The following is an 18,559-nucleotide window of genomic DNA, read 5'->3' as shown; positions in this document are numbered from 1 at the left end:
TCTTGTTTAGTTAGTTCTTTTTACGGGGTGGGGCACTAACTCACCACCAACCCTTTTAGTCGCCTCGTACGACAAACAGGGATACTGGGGGAGTATTCTTGAAACCCCCCTACCCCCAGGGGGTAAATGTCTATCGCTACTCGTAATTTAAGTGTATATACCAATGATGCATCGCTATGTGCTATATATATTATGTAAATATATTACATAGGCCTATATAAAAGCATTGCCATTAGTCAATATGTCTGTCACTAGGTATACTACACCATGTATACTAATCTAGATACACTATCTCCCATGTAACATATATAGACATTGCTATAATTTGTAACTGAATGTCTGTCACTACTCATAATTTTAATGTAAATACCAATGAAGCATCACTATATGCTGTATGTATTGTGTTACTATATTATTAAGTAGGTCATATTTAAGGATTTCCATTTGTCACAAATGCTTATACCATTATGCCCCTTTTATTTTTTTTTTTTTTATAATCATTGTAATTATGTGTACTGTAGTAGCATGTAAATTCTGGGCCAAAATTACCCTTACAACTGGATAACTCCTTTATTGGCCACCCATGTGGTCATCATTCACTGACGCTGCCTCTTCACAGGATGAGGAAAGGGTATCCTATAAACTGGCTCTACGGGATCAATTTTAATTCTCTCTAAGGATTTTCCACTTCACCTGCCCCTTGTATCTCTCCGTCTTCCTGCCGTGAACTGTAATCCCTTCCCCTGGACCTCACCTTCCATACCCTACCGCCCCCCCCTACCACCCCTAGCCGATACCTCACCCCATCTCACACCCCCACTACCATCTGCTATATATACAGGAGATGCGGTGCATATTCAGCAATTGTTTTCTGAGGAAGCCATGAGGCGAAACGTCAATACACACTTAGTCCCACATCGGTGTTTCTTTTTTCTCCAACTTCTATCCTAGTGATTTCGTCCTGTCTTCTCACCTCCCTCCTTCTCCCAGCCATTCCCCAGCCACTTATACTCGCATTACTTCCATTCTCTATGTTCAACAGTTCATTAAAATGTTCTCTCCATCTGCTCACTTTTTCTCCCTTCTTCATTAGTAATCCACCATTTTTTTCTTTCACTCCTCTACTAACTTCACTGCCACCCTGTCTTACTCTCTTCACCTCTTTCCAGAACATTTTCTTACAGTCCCTCCACTTTACACTCAAATTCCTTCCAAATTCCTCATCCACCCTCTTCTCACTCTCTCTTACTAACCTTTCCACCTTTCTCTTCCTTTCTACATATAACTCTCTCTTCTGCCTCTCAACTTCTTCCACGCCCCTATTTTTCATCCATTCATTGTATGCTTTCTTCTCTTATGCCACATCCTGTCTCACCTCTTCATTCCACCATGCTGTTCCTTGCACCCCCTTCCATCTTCTCTTCACCCCATACACCACCCCAAATGCTGCACATATTTCTTCTGTGAATATCTTGCACACACCTTCCACGTCCCCCAACTGCACCAGTTCATATTTACCCAATCGTTCCTCCACTTCTCTCTTATATTCTGCCTTTTTCTCATCCTCTTGTAACCTTTCCACTCTCCTTGCAACTACTCCTTCCTCCCGTCCTTCCCTTCTTCTATTTCTCCATCTTACTTTGATCTTGATTCTGGCCACCACCAAGTAGTCAGCAAGTCCACTCCCCCAACCTCTATAAGCTCTTGCATCCATTACATATATTCGCATCCTTTCATCCACACACACATAATCAACCATTGCCTTCCTTTCATTCAGTTCACCACCCAGCCTTCTCATCACTCGCCATGTATACCAGTGGATCATTTTGTGCCTGAAGAGGGTATAGGCTATCACCAACCCTCTCCCGGCACAAATGTCCACTAACGCACTGGCATTCTTATAAAATGTGTTGTTGGAAAATATTTTGATGTTCATGTAACAGACGAGAGAAAGGCTGTAAATGGTTCAAGAGAGAAACGCCTTCACGTGCTAGTGACCTAAAATTCCAGGTAGCACCACCGCTTCGTTTTACAAGCGTCCCTCGACTCTCTCCCTATCCCTCAAAAGGAGGACGGTTGAATGAAGACAGGTAATTGCAGCCTGCAGTCCACAGAGTTCACGTCCAAATGAGTCCTGGGCAACAACATTAACATCAACATCAAAGCAGTGAGTAAGTTTTTTAAAAGCTGAAATTAATATAGGAAATATACGTATAAAATTACGCCTTGAATGCAGAGTGAAACACTACTAAGTATGCTTAAACTATTTCGTCATTAATGCAGCACGTACAGATACAGACATAAACATCGATATATTTCATAACTGTAAAACAATAACTACGAAACACTGACCAAAGGCTTTCGAAACCCAGTGGTACGATATTCGGATCCCAACAAGCATTTTAGAGTACTGTGTGTCTCATAACCTAACCTTACGGGATTATGGCAACTGGCTATAGCTAGAAAGATAGAAAGGTATCTCGTGATGAAAGGTTTACTTAATAATCCATTGTTTAACCTTTCCAGTTCCAAAGTCTACCCTAAGCTGATTAGAAGCGAAAGGAGATACGAAGAATACCACATAAAAGATATTCTCCGGCTCACTGTGGTAACGACATGGATAAGTCAGTCTCTTTAGTTTGTATATCTGTCTCTTCATATAAAAAGTTGAGTTGGTATGAGGCTCACGGTCTGCAATATCCGGCATTTCTTATTTCCAATGGTATTATAATTCAGTTATCATGAGCAAGTTAAACTATACGAAGTTATGATGAATATTTATTTTTCAGGAGTTGAGTGTGTTTTGGTATGAGTCGAAGAACATGACAATACGAGAAAAATGTTAAAAGGTGGAACAGAAAACTCTAAAACTGGAAATGGAGACTGGCAAAGATGATGGACGGAGTCAGCAAAATACATATCTGAAAGGAAAATTATGATTTTAAGTGGGCAACAAATATAGCACGACTGTGTAGTAAAAGAAGGGAGGGCAGAGGAATGAGCAATAAATAGGAATGTAACAAGTAAATCATGAGAAATAGAAGAAATCATGATTATGTTCATGAATGCAATGTGGATGAAAAAGTAAGAAATACACTGATCACACACACAAAAAAAGTTATTTAAAAACAGGGTATATAATAAATAACGAGAGTTTCCGACAAACATGAATGCTGAGCAAGAAAATACAATTTGGAAAACAAAAAGGAATATACGACCTGGGACGATACATGACAGCGATATTCTTTTTTATACTGTGTGGTCGTATATATTATAGTGCTGGGCAATATTTTGTTAACCATTCATAGCAGTACAAATAAAGAAGATATACCATATGTTTCCCCCACCCCTCGACTCCAGGTGACGTTCTATATAGTTTATTCTTGCCGCCACCAAACGATTTTCCTTAACTCGGGAAACGTCTCCCTCAACTCAGAAACTTCTCTAAGACTGAAAGCGTGTATTAATCCCATGTCCGATTACAGTTTCAAAAATCTATTCTTAGCTAAGCATAATCGTCAGGAAATAGAAACGTCTTAGAGCTCAATGGTGTCACGGGTGGATGTGAATTTATGAATTAAAAATGCTAAATATTGCTCGAAAGGAGAGACAAGGAACTGACTTGTGGAAATCAAGTAGTAAGTTCTACTTTATGCCGGCTTACTTCGCCGATTCTCTAAGGACGAGAATTTATAATCTTTCTCAACAGTACACAGCAGAGCCTAATTACTCACGAGTGCTGTTTGTTAGTACTGTTAGCCTCTTGAGAAAGTGACTCCACCCCTGATAATCAATAACTAATGCTAATAATACTAGATAGGTTCTGGCTGGCACAATGGATTTAAGTTTGATACAAAAGAACTGGCTTAAGTACCAGTTATGAATAATATAAAGAGTTTGTACAAACTAGGAGTGCCAACTATAATAAGCTTAATGTGGAGAAATTAAACACGATTCTAATTACATGAAGCTCAAAGAAAAGAACTGTAAGTTTATGGATTACAGTAAAATAAATTTACGTTATATGTCTCAAAATTAATTCAAAAGGGGAATTCACGGTCACTAGGGGACTCATGAATTCAAATAAAGAGAATACACTCACTCGCTCGTTCAAAAGCTAATTGAACTTAAGCCTAAAAAAAAAGTACAGAAATACTGGTCAGTGGAGGGGTGCTGAATGAAAAGTCTGAGTGCCTGCGTGATGAATACCAAACGCTGCTAGTCGCTAAGCTGTTTCGCCAGTTCCCATCGTCACTAACTCAAGAGTTGCCAGTGATCACCAGCTAGGTCAAAATGGAAGTCGGGCTACTCATGCAGAGACCACAGAAGTTGCATATCTTTAAAAATCTCTCCCGTGATGGTTATTGAAATACTGTACGTAAGCTCTTCATGATATTATTCTTTAGTAGTTATACTAATTTCCTAGATATGCTTTAGTACGATAAATGAAGGAAAACGTTACTACAGAAGCCGTGAAAGCACGCTAAGAGTGACAGCATTCATCTCATATTTACAGGTCTCTAGCTGCACCTTTGGTTTGAAAACCATATAATTAAGTTTTCTAAAAGAACAGTGCTTCATCTTCAAAATGCTCAAGAAAATCTGCAAAGTTTTTCATATGAAAATTGACCAACCTTTAAAGCCAAAATCGTGCAAAGACGAGACCACCAGCCAAAATCCGACGATGCCGAGGGCTCCAAAACACCATACAAAAAGTCTAACCAGCTGGGGTTTTGTGTACACTGAACAGGATATTCCCCTAGACTTCAGGAAAAACTTCAAATTAAGGCAATGTCTATTATTCTATGCAGCGGTTTTCCATGATCTTTATACAGTAAGTCCAGCAAGGCAGTAGACACACGTGCGTCGGTTATTGTTTTTGATCGTTACGTACGATCTTCAGCCGTGTCGTGCTATATTTCTTAATGAAGAATCGTTAGATGTTTCTCGTAACACTATTTATTTTTATTTTGAGGGACAAATGCATGAAATGGATGTAAAACAAAGTTTATCGATATTCAAGAAAGGAAAGAATAACCGTCCCAATACGGAGATGGTAGACTCAGCCCACCAATTTTTTATTCTATTTGACTATATTAAGGCCTATCTTCCTTATAGTGGTGAGTAAAATAATGTTGTTATAATTCCTCCCTCTCTTTTAGTGACAAAGTGGGTACATAAAATGAACGGGGTTTAGTTGACCGACTTTGATATTGAAAATTAAATTATCTGGTGAACAATTGCAGCTTTTCCTTGGTTAGTGACATCAGGAATTCACTGTCTAGGTGGAGATTCAGGAAATTTGCTGTACAACGGAGGCGCTGCTCTATGCTGGGCACAAACGATCCTATCCTCGAGGTGACTCAAAGCTGACCAACTTCAAACTGGGAAAAGGGGCAAGAGCTGGCCGTGCTTGCCGGAAGTAGGCGTAGCCTAACTTCAACGGTCAGCAGAGGGGGAGCGAATGATATACGCTCACAGTAAATCACTCAGTGAAAGCACTGATGTCGTGGATAAGAATGGTCACTTGTGAAACAGTGACAAATGTTCTGAAATCCTGTCATAAAATGACTAAATGTCATAAAAGACTTTGTGGTTCCTTTGTGGTCGAGTTATATATATATTAGACTTATGGACGAGCGGTTTCTATATCTTGGAGTAGCTTCCCATTTGTCATGTAGTGACAGGAGAGGTAAAGAATAGTATGGGACTATTTTTATTTGTCTTGGAAATATTAAAAAGTCTCTTACACAGAGCGGAGTATAGAGTCCTGCTAGCTATCTCTCTGTCTCGCTCTGGCTCCCTCTCTCTCTCTCTCTCAAGTTGCTAAGCCCTTTCTTTTTCTGACCTGCCTGTTCTAAGGCTTGTCTCCTTCTGCTCCTGCCTGTTCTGTGGCTAACCTCCATCTGAGCTCTCTTTCCTAAATTCTGGTGTAGCAGGGGTGTGTCACGTGTGTTCCTTGTGAGTGGAAAGTTCTAGAAGCCTGTGTGTGAGTATGTGTGTATGTGTGTGTATGGTCACTAGGCGCTGTCGTGTGCCTATCAAGCATTCCTTGCGTTAAGAGTGTGTAAGCATGTTTAGCATTGCTCGATTCTCGCAGACACAATACCTTCTCATCATCTGACTCCCTGCTTCTATCTGTCTCTCTATCTATCTATTTATCTATCTATCTATTATCATTTGCAATTATAATATGGAGTCCTAACACACTGCTCGGCCGCGCGAAAATGGCGTACCATCGACAGTTAATAGTCATAACATATTAATACATATTATATACACATTATAATGAAATTATAAGCTAATTAAGTGAAATATATAATATTGTAAAAGTAACATAATTGTATGAATATTGTATACATATAATATTTATAGTAAACAGTGATTATTCAGTAATATTACATTTTAAACAAGTTGTATACATATTTGAATAAATGCAATGGTTGTTGTATAACACTTTGTAAGACGTGCATGTACAACAGACGTACGCATATAATTGTGCAATGGTAATACTGCTAGGTTATACATTACATAGAGTTATCACTTTAGTAATGTCTAATATTTCACCTAACTTGTATGATGATACTGGTAATACAGAATTGTGCTATAATTGTATGACTTATAATATTGTACTAACATTGTGGTACTACATAATTGTAACATTTTATGAATTGTTACAAAATATTGTGTTAATGCATAATTGTGTTGGCCTTATAATTGTAGTTACATTTTGTTAATGCAACTGTTATAAGTGTCTTGGCCTTATAATTGTAGTTACAGTTACATAAAAGTTACATCTTGTTAATGCAACTGTTTTGTCGTTACATAATTGTTACATATCGTTTTTAGTTACATAATTGTAGTTAAAGTTACATAAAAGTTACATATTGTTAATGCAACTGTTACATAAATTGGTACATATTGTTTGTAGTTACATAATTGTAGCAAGTGTAACATAATGCAATCGTTTGTCGTTACATAATTGTTACATATCGTTTGTAGTTACATAATTGTAGTTAGTGTAACATAATGCAATTGTTTGTCGTTACATAATTATAATATGGAATTACATAATTGTAATAATTGCAGTCCTAACATATGCTGCGGTCGATGATAGTGATGATGTGTCATGCCACTTGCTTGTGGAGACAACAATTTGCTTTTTTCGTTTGTAGTTTATGTGGTATTTTGGCATATATAGTAACACTTACACTTATTTTCATTTGTTTGTTATGTGATCTTACTCTATTTCTCTTTTTTCTTTCTTACTTTTCTTTCTTTCTTGTTTGTTTTATTTGTATGTATTGATTTTCCATAGTTTGTTTTTCATCGCTTGTGTACGCTTTTTCTATGTTGTTCATGGTTGCATAATTACTGGCTAATTTCCTTGGGATACTTTTTTAAAGTTTAGTTTATATTGCACAGAGAGTATAAAATGATATTATATAGTCCCATATTTTGTTATTTTATATAAAAAATATATATACATATATACAGTATTAACTATATACACTGACTTGTTGTTCACTTGTACCTATCATGGGTAATATGTGTGTCAGCACTGTGTGGAAATCTTTGTCTTCACGATTGTGTTGAAGATGATCACTCTTGCTAACGTCATTTGTGTTGGCCATTTTTTTCTTTTCTCTAGTTTACCTTGTAACTTAATTTGTCTGTTTCCACTAGGTAGCTTTAATTAATAAATGTTTAATACAGTTCTTTTAATCGCTCACTGAGTAACTGTGATGGTATATTTGCTTTATCACTTTGTAGATATAATAATGTATAGCTGTATGTATGCAACACATATTTTATGTAGGTATAAATGGTAACACTCGTTGGTAGTAAATAAATGTTATAATAAATGAATGAATATATACAGTGTAGAATATTTATTGTTGGTGATTATTTAGTGTTTGAGTTATGCAGATAACTGAAGTATGTATATTTAAGCAGTAACTATACAGCACGTTTTATATGTTTGTGCAGAAGCTTATTGTCTATCACTGTGTATTGTATAAATGAAGTAACTATGTAACTCACTAATTTTTACCGTGGTGGGAATGGTGTGGGTGGTGGTGCAGGTGGTGAGTTGACTGACGTGGCGTCTTTTCAGCAAGCACACATGATGACGTCGACTTCCCACACTGGTAGCTGTGGTGAGTGAATGAGTAGCGATGAGTAACTTGAGTGAAGATGAGTGAGTAAGATGAGTTATGAGTCGTGTCTCACCCTTCGTTTGTTTGTTCCGTTTTTCTTCCTCGATGTTTTCTTTGTCCTTTTTCCCTTCTTTACTTGCTTTGTTTTATATTCTTCTTGTTGCTGCTTGAAGTTACGTGAAGATTATAGAGTTGTTTTGTAGACTTGTAGGCTATTTGCATTGTAGGCTGTATTTTGTAGGAATCACTGTAGAACTGAAGCTAATCTTGTAGAGTCTCGCCTGCTTTTGTAGAAATTTGCTTTTGATTCGGAGACGATGTCCGTAGATTCGCTGCTACCAAATGTCATAGAATGAAAATGTCATAAAATACTTTGTGGTTGAGTTATATATATATTAGACTTATGGACGAGCGGTTTCTATATCTTGGAGTAGCTTCCCATTTGTCATGTAGTGACAGGAGAGGTAAAGAATAGTATGGGACTATTTTTATTTGTCTTGGAAATATCAACAAGTCTCTCACACAGAGCGGAGTATAGAGTCCCGCTAGCTATCTCTCTGTCTCGCTCTGGCTCCCTCTCTCTCTCTCTCAAGTTGCTAAGCCCTTTCTTTTTCTGACCTGCCTGTTCTAAGGCTTGTCTCCTTCTGCTCCTGCCTGTTCTGTGGCTAACCTCCATCTGAGCTCTCTTTCCTAAATTCTGGTGTAGCAGGGGTGTGTCACGTGTGTTCCTTGTGAGTGGAAAGTTCTAGAAGCCTGTGTGTGAGTATGTGTGTATGTGTGTGTATGGTCACTAGGCGCTGTCGTGTGCCTATCAAGCATTCCTTGCGTTAAGAGTGTGTAAGCATGTTTAGCATTGCTCGATTCTCGCAGACACAATACCTTCTCATCATCTGACTCCCTGCTTCTATCTGTCTCTCTATCTATCTATTTATCTATCTATCTATTATCATTTGCAATTATAATATGGAGTCCTAACACAATCCATCCCGATCGAAGTGAATATGAGGACGTTGAACTGAGTGATGCCCAGTGGGTGTTCCACTAGAGTTCATGGTTTTCTCACCAAAGTACACTGTCACGAATTTATATAAATACACTTGCGCGAATTCATGACATTACGCCCCATCCAAATCAAATTATTCTTCAGAAAAATTTTACGATATACATACATATAAATCCTAATACAGTCACACAAGATCCACACTGTGGTGTGTGTACTATCCTGCTACAGGAGAAAATCACAGTCACCCATGAGCGTAAAAACCTCGTATTTACGTTAATAGAAGCAAGCCTGAGGAAAAAACTCAGTGACAACGGTGAAAAATCCTGTACTCAGGTCAAACTGAGCGAAAATTCGCTACATTTACGTTAACAACTAGCTGTTATGTAGCGTCGTGTATGTAATACACGGTGTAGTTGTGACAGTTGTAGTGTATCTGTACTTATGTGTTAAATGATATGATACAAATTAATAGTAAATGGAGACGACAAGGCAGAAGTGAAGAGGCGGCAGCATGCGGCAGAGACGATTAGCTGATCTGCACGACAAAACTGGTACACCTGCGAAATCAATCACAGTGGAACATCACAAATGTCAGTGCGACAAACAATTTTTATTAAATTACAATTTCTCTCTCTGCCTAGCAGTCAGTACATATGCTACAAAAAGTACACCGAAGTCAAAAATTTTAAGTGACAGCCAAGCTTTGTACATTCGAGGTCACCATTATTTTCTTATTGGATATATTATTAACCAGGAAATGTGGTCCCAGGACAGAATCTCAAAAGGCCCATGCAGTTTACTGGTTAACCTACATTATTACTAACCAGGAAACGTGGTCCCAGGACAGAATGACAAAGGACCCTTATAGTTTACTGGTTAAACCTAACTATACACTTACGATTAATACTGGCAAGCTGAGAATCCCTACCAGTCTCGGGCAGGTCACATTTTAACACCCAACGTGGGTGTGAACACTCATGTGGATAATGTGCATTCTCCGGGAATCCTCACAGAGGCCCACAGCTCGAGACACAACAAGGTAATTCAAACACAGCCTTGGATTATCCCAACAGGGTCTCGAACTTTCCTCTTAACCTACGGTACACATGTATAAATAGGTCCTGGACGTAATGTGTCCTGTGGGACCAACGGGCAAGACGTCAGGTCTGCACGCACATCACCACTGCCCTCTCTTTGAACTAACTCAGAGATTATTGGTGTGGATTCAAATGGCACAGGAAAGACATGTCCCTGATTGGTGGTACGTTGACACACATTGCAGGAATGCACAAAGCTATCTATTTCTTGTCCCCTTCCTGGCCAGAAAAAGTCAGCACGGATACGGCCCTGGGTTTTCCTTTTGCCCATGTGACCTCCTGAGGCTAAACAATGACCCCATTCTAACACTGCTTGGCGAAACTTCGCAGGAATGACAAACTGCAGTCGAACCTCTCCCTGGGGTGTTTATGACTCACGGTACAGCTGTCCTTGTTTATGAAGGAACCTGGCTTGACCTCCCTGTGAATACTTTATCACTCTACCTTTTTGTTTCTTCCACACAGCAGCAAGTGGCGGGTCAGACTGTTGTTCTCGGCCAACATCTTGGCTACAAATCAGATCTTGCGGTGATGCAATGGTCACCGAGGTGACAGTCTGAAGCCTTGGCCATGGCTTGTGTTACTGCAGCTGAAGTCTGAGTAGTGTCATTTATGGTGCAACTATACTTGGCATCTGCTATATTTCCTATGATAAGTTCAAACAAACACTCTGGCATGATAACTGCAAGTGTCGTACCAGTGTAAAATGGAGATGCCACCTGGATACGTGCCTCAGGGAACAATCTCACTGATCCATCAATAAGCTGAGCTTGAATCTGTCAACCTGTGTACTCCACAGGGCGAATCAGACTCTGCCTGACAGAGCAATCTGAGGAACCACTGTCTCGCAGGACCTTTACAGGAATGCCTTCCACAAACCCTGGCTGAACAAGGAAGGCACTGTTGCCTGTGGGAGGGCCTGTGGAGGAAGCAGCTAGCCACTGATGAGGCTGCTGGATGAATGATGCCACAAACATGGTGCCCTGAGAATTAGATACCTGAAGGGTCGTACTCACTGTCTGGGAAGATGGAACGTTGACCACCTGTGGAGGAGGGTTCACTGTCGCTGGGGGACTATAGTGAACTGTGGGGATGTACCTGTGCTCCTAGGGATGACACCACCGTACTGCTGTTGAGGAATAAAGGCTGCTTTTGCCTCCTGCCTGCGATACACTGGGGCTGATGCTGAAATAGATTGTCCTGATTGTCGATCACGTGGCTGATACTGCTGCTGGTTAGGGTACCTGTTGTACCGCTTGCAAGCAGGTTTCTGCGTATTTTGCCCCTGGTTCTTCTTCTACAGTTTGTTTGGACCTTGGCCATTATTCTGAGAACGGCCTCAATGCTAGGGTTCAGTCTGAGACGGTTTCCCAGATTTGTCAGCTTTCCTGTTCCAGATGTGTTGCTTACGAGTTTGATACCCATATGCAGTGAAAAATGCATCAGCCTTCTCCACCATTTGGCTGGCATCCCTTACCTGGCAGATCTTAAGCTAAGCCATAAGCTCAGCAGGCCACGACTTTTCTAGCTGCGTGTGCAGCATAAGGTCAATTATCCCCTCTCACGTGCAAGGGGTCTCATCTTTCTCCATCCACTCATCTAAGCATGCAGTAAGGCGATAAGGAACTCAACAGCAGTCTCCTTTTCTTGTAGATGTGCCCTCATAAACTGACTCCTGGCATCGTCAACTGTAAGACCATACGCTTTGATGAGTGCTGCCTTCATCATCTCATATATGAGATTGTCTCCACGAATTCTGTGGAGAATATCGAGGGCAGGACCGTCAAACAAGCTAAGAAACTGGAGCTGCTTAGCTGCCTCATCCAGCTGGTACAGCTGCGCCATGTCTTCAAAACGAGCTATGAACGGCTTGATTTGCTCACCTTCCTTGTACGAAGGAAGCTTGAGGCGTGGGGTTGCCAGAACATGTGCAGGGAGAGCGCTCGTGGAGCTTGGGTTAGCTGCACCAGACCTGTCTGAAGCAAGGAGTCTTGCTTGAGCTTCAGCATCTCAAGTTCATGTTTCTCACATGCCTCGCGCTCGGCACGTTCGTGTTCTTGTTCTCTCTCTCATTGTTCTCGCTCGTGTTCACGTTCTCTCTCACGTTGTTCTTGCTCGTATTCACGTTCTCTCTCACGTTGTTTGCATTGTTTTTGCTCGTGTTCACGTTGTTCTCGCCCGTATTCGCAATGAATTCTACGCTCTTCACGGGCATCATTCTCACGCTGCTGTTCATAACTAAACCATGAGAGAACATATTCTTTAATTTGTTGGGGATCGGTAAGCCCCATATCTTTGGCTTCCTGTACATATATATTGGTGGTCATGATGCTAACTCAACTAAGGCTGAGTGGACGAAAGACTGACTACTGACTGTTATTTTGCAGCGAAATACTAATAATCAAAAGTAAGGAATATAGGCGCATGCTGGTGGTGACCAGTTTATCTAATTAAACTAATAAAGAAAATAAGAAGGGAAAATAATGCAACTGACTGAGAAAACTATTACGTAAAATTAATAGAGATGAATCAATAACTACCAGTAAGATAGTGCCTATACTCTTTAATGATAACAAATACCTAGATGTGAGTGAGTGAGTATTATCTCGTTAATAACTTTAGAGCTAGGAGTTAATATCCTGGAATGAGGTCGCCAGATGTCACGGGGGGATGTGAATTTATGAATTAAAAATGCTAAATATTGCTCGAAAGTAAAGACAAGGACCTGACTTTTGGAAATCAAAGTAGTAAGTTTTACTTTATAGCAACTTACTTCGCTGAGTCTCTAAGGACGAGAATTTATTATCTTTCTCAACAGTACACAGCAGAGCCTGATTACTCACGAGTGCTGTTTGTTAGTACTGTTAGCCTCTTGAGAAGGTGACTCCACCCCTGACAATCAATAACTAATGCTAATAATAATAGACAGGTTCTTCCCGGTGCTTAACTTCTGGCTGGCATAACGGATTTAAGATTGATACAAAAGAACTGGCCTAAGTACCAGTTATGAATAATGTAAAGAGTTTGTACAAACTAGGAGCTGCAACTAAAATAAGCTAAATGTGGAGAAATAAAACACGATTCTAATTACATTAAGCTCAAAGAAAAGAACTGTAAATTTATTGATTACAATAAAATAAATTTACGTTACATGTCTCAAAATGAATTCAAAAGGGGAATTCACGGTCACTAGGGGATTCATGAATTCAAATAACAAAGAGAATACACTCGCTCGCTCATTCAAAAGCTAATCGAACTTAAGCCAAAAAACAAACAAACAGAAATACTGGTCAGTGGAGGAGAACAGAACGAAAAGTCTGGGCGCATGTGTGATGAATACCAAACTCTGCTATTCACTAAGCCCACTTTGCCAATTCACCGTCTAGGTGGAGATTCAGGAAATTCGCTGTACAACGGAGGCGCTGCTCTACGCTGGGCACAAACAGTTCTATCCTTGAGGCAATTCAAAGCTGACTAACTTCAAACTGGGAAAAGGGGCAAGATCTGGCCGTGCTTGCCAGAAGTAGGCGTGGCCTAACTTTAACGGTCAGCAGAGAGAGGGCAAACGATGTACGCTCACAATAAATCACTCAGTGAAAGCACTAATGTCGTGGATAAGAATGGTCACTTGTGAAACAGTGACAAATGTTCTGAAAACCATCCCGATCGAAGTGAATACGAGGACGGTTGAACTAAGTGATGCCCAGTGGGAGTTCCACTAGAGTTCGTGGTTTTCTTACCAAAGTATAATGTCACAAATTTATATAAATACACTCGCGCGAATTCGTGACAAATGGATATACTACGGTTTTCCCTTCACACCGAGAGGCTACTAAACAGGTGGTATACCGTAACATTAAAAAACCGTGTAGCTAATAATCACCTACTGTAAGTAATCTTATCAGAAGCTGTAAAATAATGAGGCGCAGTTAGTGGTTTATACTGCATTCATGTAGAATTTGTGGATACAAGAGACAAGTTCGCATAGACCTTTACTACCAGCATTTGAATTTTCATACCCGTTTTACGTGCTAAGAAAAAGATAGGCTACATTTATCCACAGCCAATACAGTATTGGTACGTGAGTAATGATACAGTAATTTACATTCTTGGTCAAGTAAGGGTCTTAAATTTGTTACCATGTTGAAAGCTACAGGTCTTGCAAGATTATTCATACGATTATGAGACATTTTAATTATGAAATCACTCAGACGTAGATGCATTTGTGAGGGGAATGCAACAGCTTTCATATTTTTAACTGCCCTACAGTTGGTCTGTTTTCACCTGACGGAACTGGGACACTCCCACAGCTTGAACACAAAGTCTTCGTTGCCATGAAAACCGACGAGGCTTAGATTAGAGGCAGGAATGAATCTCTTTAGTAAATAGTTAAATCGACCCTCCAATATGCTAACATCTGGCCATCAACTAAGCTGCATAGGGTTAGGGATGTTCATTAGGAAACAAAAGACAATGGCGCTTTAGCTGCTTGTATGATCCGCTGCGTCCCATGCGGCTGGGAACGTAAAGTCCTCTGGCATCCTTGAAAAATGCGTCCCGAATTTGTCACATCCAGCACAAATGGGTCTCGCAGGACACAAAATGAGTCTCCTACGGCCGACTCGTGTTTCATCCTCATCATAATTCTCCTGCCTGGAATATTATGCAGATTAACCACTTCAGCAGGAGAACGTCAAATATTTTTCATCATGCTTATTACCCTGCTTTGGATAACACCCGAGTAGTGAAGGTGCTCGTGACGGCTTTTCCCAACCAATCATGTTCGCAAATTCTCTCCTGAGCATGCCATGTAATCGTAGATTCTCTTGTGATTTTCCCGTGCTAAGCGAAATCGTCTGGTGATATATATATATATATATATATATATATATATATATATATATATATATATATATATATATATATATATATATATATATATAAAAATACTATGTAATGGTATATTCTGGGTTTTTTTTCTGTGCTAAGCGAAATCGTCTGGCGATACATAAAAAAAAAATCATGCTACGTAATGGTAGATTCTTGTGTTATTTTCCCGAGCTGAACAAAATAGTCTAACTGCAGCAAAAATAGAACAAAAGCGATGTCATATACTATATACTGGCAGCGATAGGAACTGTTGATAGAAAGTCATTTTATGCTATGGTATCACCTTGTATTTTTCAACACTTCACTAGTCAAGCCCTGGTAACTCCATGTACTGCAGTGGCGTGCTTGCATACAATTGTGCTTCACTGCTTCAGTGGTTTCTTGCGAGACGTACCTACGTACGTGGATGTGTATGTATGGGTGTGTGTGTTGAGGGGGGGGGGTGATATGGCATGAATGTATGTGCATTCGCACATATATCTGCATATATGTATGCATGTATGCATTTATACATGTATTTATATGTGTGCGAGTAAGGAAGGTGAGAGTAAGGTGCGAGCACAATGGTAGGGTACATGGAGCCTCAAGCAAGTCCCAGAAGCCTTTGAATAAAGTAGAATACAAAATAACTGATAAGCCATCACTTTTCAGAATAAAATAACTGTTTTACCACCAGACAGGTCAGCTCAGGTCAGAAGTACTATTTCCCTTCTTCAAAGAGTTAGGAGTAGTCTCTGAATAAGAATCTTCAGATAAGAACCCCTTCCACACTACCTTTCCACAGAACGACGTGAGAATCTTTGACTGCATTATTCTTACCTCCACCAGATACTTTGTTCAGCTTACGAGTGGCCTCTTTTTCCTCTACGGCGGTCCTTATGAAACTTTTTAGATGAGGAAATATCTCTGGGAGAGGTCCGATCAGTCCGTCACACTTAAGGAGATTTCCACACGCAAGGTACTTCACCCTGGAGACGCTACGTTTGATGCTTCACTTTAGCTCCCAAAGGATTTTCATAAGCAGGGTGCCTCACTCTAGTGAAGTTGTACTTCATTTTAGCTGTTGTTTGTACCTGTTATAAAAGCCTCCGTTTTCCAGACTTAATAACATTCCCGCCTTCAATCCCACATGACCTCACGCTCTCATGGCATTCTTTAGTGTCTCATTGTGAGGGCGCAGATTCCAAGTTAGAATCCAATACCCTACGCCTCAGAGTCCAAGCTCTACTCTAAAAAAAAAAAAAAAAAAATCTCTAAATACTCCTTAAAGCACGTATTATTCTTAACCAGTCGATTAAGATGCTATCTATCTATCTATCTATCTATAGCCCGACGCCCTAATCCCGCAAAGGGTGGCCGCAGACAAAACGCCTCCAAGTCACTCTGTCACCCACCATTTGACTACCCTCCCCCCAACTCGCCCCCTCCTCCCTCATATACCTCTCAACTCCATCCCTCCACCTCATCCTCGGTCTACCCCTCCCTCTCTCTCCCTCCACCTCACCTACATACACCCTCTTAGTCAGTCTTTCATTCTCCATTCTCTCCACATGTCCAAACTACCTCAGTGTATTTCTCCTAATCTTTTCAAGATGCTACAGGATATTATTCCCCAGCTTGCGGGTGGTACCTAGTTCCTTAAGGGTTGAAATTCAATTAGCATCATGTCTAGCTATTCACAAAAACGTCAGGTTCCCAAGATTAATATACGTTCTACGTCGACCAGATGATTTATGTAAGAGCTTTGATTACTCGACAACATAACACAAGTACTTCACAGTCTTACTTAAAAAAGAAAAGTCTTTGCGGGAAAACTCACAGAAATACTGTACCCAAAGTTTAATAGTTAATGTCTAGGAAGGAGTGAAACGGTGTGTGAATATGAATACTCTCTGGCTAAATCAGTCGAGAGGGAGTAAATGATGAGTAATCATGTGTATACCTATCGGGGGAATCTTGTAACAATTTCGGGCATAGGGAAATTAATATTTATTCTTTTAAATGGTGTTATTAAACGTGCTCATAAAAAAAAAAAAAACTGTTTTAGGACGTGGGAAGTCTAAGGTTATTCTTATCTCTAAATTCGCTGAAGTTTTCACCCTATTCTCTCGTATTAAAGGTGTTAATGAAAGCTACGTCTAATCCCTCCAGTTAAAAAAGTCCCGTGTAGAGGTAGGAAAAACGAAATACAAAGTAGGCCCTCACAACGATAGGACTTGTGTGTGTGTGTGTGTGTGTGTGTGTGTGTGTGTGTGTGTGTGTGTGTGTGTGTGTGTGTGTGTGTGTGTGTGTGTGTGTGTGTGTGTGTGTGTGTGTGTGTGTGTGTGTGTGTGTGTGTGTGTGTGTGTGTGTGTGTGTGTGTGTGTGTGTGTGTGTGTGTATACGGAGGAAGATCCCGACTCATACATGGCATCTAGACATCTCCGTAATCTTCTTTCTGCTAACGACAAAGTTATATGGGAGAGAAAGTGAGGTAGCTGGGAATAACGTGGATGGGGAGTGATATGAATATGAAGTTATGTGGCTAGGAAGTGGTGTGGGTGAGAAGTGCGACGAGGATGGGTGGTGATGCGGGTGGGAGATGCAAAGTGGATGTTGAAAAGACAGGAGGGAATGAGTAGTGTGGCGACGAAAGAGTAGAGAAGAATGTGGAAGAATTATGTTCGGGCTGAAAAGAGGGGAAAATAGTGTGGAAAAGCGATGTCAGGGAGATATGATTGGATGGGAGAGGTGAGTTATGGGAAAGACTATGTGGAGGGGAGGGATGATAAAGATGAAGACTGTAATGACGACGAGGAAAGGGGAGGGGAGGGGTTAGAGAGTGAATGGGATGGAAGGAGAGAAGAGGCGAGGAAAAAATCAGGCATGAGAGAAGAAAGAGATAGGTAGAGAGAATACAAGAGAAGTGAAGCCAACACAAGGCAAGAATGGAGAGAAGCAAGGTAAGGAGTGGAGTTTAGGGAAGATAACAGGCGATGAAACAGAATGGGAAAAGGGGGTGGGGGAGAAGAACAAGGGGAAAGAGAGACAAGGCAAGAGGGATGGACGTGAAGCAAGTGATGGGAACATAAAACAATTTGAGTGAAAGTTATAACCAACACCGCTGGATCGAAAAGACTGTCCTAAGCTAAGAAAATCGTCAGGTGATGCTTTAAAAGTAAATCATCACCGTAGCAAGAACAATGTTTAAAATATATAATAACGACTCAGAATCACCACAAAATGCTTTTCAGTAATTTCACCACATAGCAGTATATGAGGTGGACTTTAATCCCAAAAATGATCGGTCACTAATTTCACATTCACTCTTACAGCGCCTGACCTTGATTTTTAAAGGGTCTCTGTCTGTCTGTCTGTCTGTCTGTCTGTCTCTCTCTCTCTCTCTCTCTCTCTCTCTCTCTCTCTCTCTC

This window comes from Coenobita brevimanus, chromosome 63 (genome assembly GCF_032717465.1).
Source record: "Coenobita brevimanus isolate Jiangsu-jjx chromosome 63, ASM3271746v2, whole genome shotgun sequence".
NCBI classification, from domain to species: Eukaryota; Metazoa; Arthropoda; class Malacostraca; order Decapoda; family Coenobitidae; genus Coenobita; species Coenobita brevimanus.
Note: the sequence above shows the minus strand (reverse complement) of the source record.